At 40.6% G+C, this 3,742-nt stretch overlaps 1 long non-coding RNA gene across 1 annotated transcript in view; it reads right to left on the reverse strand.

Moving 5' to 3' along the window:
- The window catches only part of LOC138978915 (uncharacterized), a 3,329-nt gene extending 651 nt beyond the window's left edge, over window positions 1-2,678 (reverse strand). Inside the window, exons 1-2 of the long non-coding RNA XR_011459840.1 lie at window positions 2,530-2,678; window positions 1-2,142 (exon numbers count right to left, since the gene is read on the reverse strand). The exon at window positions 1-2,142 is cut by the window's left edge and continues 651 nt beyond it. This is a non-coding gene — a long non-coding RNA (uncharacterized lncRNA). The remainder of the gene's footprint in view (window positions 2,143-2,529) is intronic.
- Between the last annotated feature and the right edge of the window lie 1,064 nt (window positions 2,679-3,742).

The following is a 3,742-nucleotide window of genomic DNA, read 5'->3' on the forward strand; positions in this document are numbered from 1 at the left end:
TCACATATACACACCGAGAACATACTTACACACGACTGTTAATATAAAATTACACATACACACACACACTCACATACACACACACACTCACACACACACACACCGAGCACATATTTACACACGACTGTTGATATAAAATTGACAGCAAACATTTCACTAAAGTTTGTTTCAATCTAAGTGCTGGAATAAGAAGTTAAATTCTTAAAAAAAAATATTTACACTCATACATCAGTTTCTAGTTGCTGAAGGCTTGGAAGGATTTTCCAAAAATGAAACTCAAATCTCAATGAAATGTATCCTTCAACCATTTAGATCAAAGAAAACAGAAAAGTACAAAAACATAATTATATATCATGTATAATTATACTAGACGCTCCTCCGAAAGCGGCGTATGGCTGCCTAAATGGCGGGGTAAAAACGGTCATACACGTAAAATTCCACTCGTGCAAAAACACGAGTGTACGTGGGAGTTTCAGCCCACGAACGCAGAAGAAGAAGAAGAAAATACTAGACGCAAAAAGAAACGTACCACGCACTGGTTCACATCCACAACTAAAAATAATATACGCACAACACATGCGATGTTGTAAAAATACAAAATCCGAATAAGACAAGCGGCTGTTCCGTTGTATGTCTGGATGTGAAAACGTGATAAATTACTTTTTGTATCCCGTATACAAAGTCTGCAGCAGTGTTTACCACCGAACAACTGAAGCTGTACTAACTAAAACACAATGCACATCTTTAACGTTCAGAATGAAGAAGAGTATAAGCCACGTTTTTGTGGATTAAATGCGCTCATTCCTTTCAATGCTTGTTCTCTCAGATGCCAGGAGATATTTTGTTCCGCACAGCTTTCACTCACTCTGATTGTCTTCTGTAATTAGAGCGCTTTTGTCCCTTTGTTTTTAAATCTGTAGTAAAGTCTACAGTAGAAATAATGGTACTGACCAGTATAGTCTTACAACAAGTAAGACATGTCATATGGGCGTCTAACAGCCGATTTGTGACCGTCTTTCTTGGCGATTTTGGTCGGAACGAATTCGTGGAAAAGTTGTCATCACCATGTAAACTGTTTTGAAAGAATAGGCTACTGTCCGCCACTTCAAAATTCTGTCTTTTAAAGAGTACACTTTAAAAAACAAAAACATGTGTATACTCCTTTTTTGTTTACAATATGTCGAGCCTAAAAAAAAGAACTGATGTTTATTCCAACAGCTTTTAAAGGCGCTTGCAGATATTTGATCAAGTGCTTGGCGGTTCTATGTTGCAAGGCAGAAACGAACAAAGTTTCCAGGAAGGCATAAAGGTATGGCACAGACCAAAGTCATGGGGTGATACGTTCGAAGTTTTAGTCTGTGCCTTGGGAAGTAGTCCCCTGCTTCAGTTCTAATTACATGTATCTTTCTGTGTCCACATTCCTGGGCTGCAACTTGGTCGTGTGCTTGGGTGTGCACACAAATAGGCACTAGCAGGTCTGCACATAAATCTCCACCCTTATCTCACCAGGCATTGGTTGGTTTCAAACCCAAAACCTACCACATGGAAAGCTGAAGTCTTAATTTCTAGGCTATTGCGTCCGTCAGTACTGATTCGGCTCGGCTCGGCTGGGGGAGGAGAGTTTAGAGCCTCTGTAGTTGGGGATTGTATTGACGTCAATACCCCTCTGTTGTTGGCAGGATGAATCAGACTGAATTTGGTACAGCATCACCGTTCACACACGAAATTCACTTCGGAGTTTGCTTTCAACAGACTACCTCAAGTTAACGCGAGGCTGTCTTGGTCAAGTGCGTTCATCAGGTTTACGTCACGTGTTCTTGATGACGTCATGTGAATCTTAATGTAGACAATCCTCAGTAGCACAGTTCGTTCATGAGAATGACTTTACGTGGTCTGCATGACGTCATGCGATTCTCATTGACGTCACTGATACCGTGCGTTCATAAGACCGACGTCACGTGTTGTTTGTGACATCATAGAGATCTTAGTGACGTCAGAGGGTCTGAAAGGCGTTGGTGGGACGGAGGGAATCGGACTGCAGAAGGTTCAACATCGCGGTGTGTTCTCGGGAACGGATGCGAAGGGTGGCCAGAGTTTCCTCCGTACTGTGGGGTTTGTCGTTCATTAGCTGACCGCCCATGGCTGAAATTAGAGCAAAGATCTGTGATTAGTCCATGGAAATAAAACTACAGAAAAAGCACATTCACAGTGATACAAAGCAACAACAACCAAAATAAAACTTGAAAATACAAGTCCAGGCACGTTGGTGGTTTACTTATTAAAAGGCTTTTTGGCAGAGGTACTGATGATGACGATGATGACGATGACAATGATGGTGATAATGACAATGATGATGATAGTGATGATAGTGATGATAGTGATGATGATGATGATGATGATGATGATGATGATGATGATGATGATGATGATGATAGGGATGATGATAGGGATGATGATAGGGATGATGGTCCGTCTCTAACACTGTATGTCTGCCTCTTAAATCAAAATAAATGAAGTCAGCATTATTACCTGCATGAGAGAGTGGCATAGGCTTGGTGACGTCATGGGGGTAGGGCACGGGAGGGTGAGAGTAGGTGGGGAAGGAGGAGAGGGAGGAGGAGGTGGGGGCTGTCCAAGCACTGGTGTACGCGTTGTTGGACAGGTTAGTGTATGTTGGCATCTGAAAGAAAGAGGAAAGACATTAGTTGACAAAAACAATAATTCAATCATAAGTAAAATAAAACAATTCTCATCAATTTCAATTTAAGAAAGGGCAATTTGAATTTGTTTTCAAGTTTTATGAACTTAAATTATATGAAATTAAAATTACATTTTAATAACTCCATTGCAATTTCAAATAACCAAAGGGAAGTAAGCGCTCTTACCTCCCTTTGGTTATTTGATATCTTAACAACGCTCTGCCTCATCTCGTTTAAGATTCTCAATTGCAATAGCTTGGCAAATGTAGAAATGTAATATTTGGATGCATACTGAGGCATATGTTAAAACATTCGAGCCTGCCAATAACGACAACAGAAGGGTCAGACCAAAAATGGTCGTTATTGACAGGTGGTCGCTATGGAAAGTAAATTATATAAAACATTCGTCTTGGATAATTTAGGGTGGCCCTTGGGGACAGGTGGTCTCTTTTGAGAGGTGGTCGCAGTATTTGGATCCCTACCGAGCCGGAGGCATTTGCTAATATTAGAGAGAACAAAAGAAAGAAAGAAAAAAAAGAAAGAAAGACAGAAAGAGAGAAAGACAGAAAGAAAGACATAGAGAGAAACAAGTTTCAGCTTAAAACAAATCATTACTACTTTATTTGTAACAGTCTGCTCTTTTACACAGCTTGTTGACGTCGACTGAATGAACCCAGCCCACTCAGAGAACAATTGCTATGCAAACCTAAAGAAAAAAAAACCCACCACCCTCAAACAACGTGTAAACCGGCGGTGCTTATCCGGCAAATTACATGCATACAAGTTTTACTCTCTAACCTGCCGCTAACAATGCAAACAATAAAGATAACGGACGGGGGAAAAAACCACATCTAAAAACACACTCACAAACACGCATACAAAATTGAGAGAGCCAAAACAAAAGTACAAATAAACCGAAACCTGGTGAAAAAAACCACACACACACACACACACACACACACACACACACACACACACACACACACACACACACACACACACACACACACACACACACACACACACACACACACACACACACA

Source organism: Littorina saxatilis, linkage group LG10 (genome assembly GCF_037325665.1).
Source record: "Littorina saxatilis isolate snail1 linkage group LG10, US_GU_Lsax_2.0, whole genome shotgun sequence".
Taxonomy (NCBI): Eukaryota; Metazoa; Mollusca; class Gastropoda; order Littorinimorpha; family Littorinidae; genus Littorina; species Littorina saxatilis.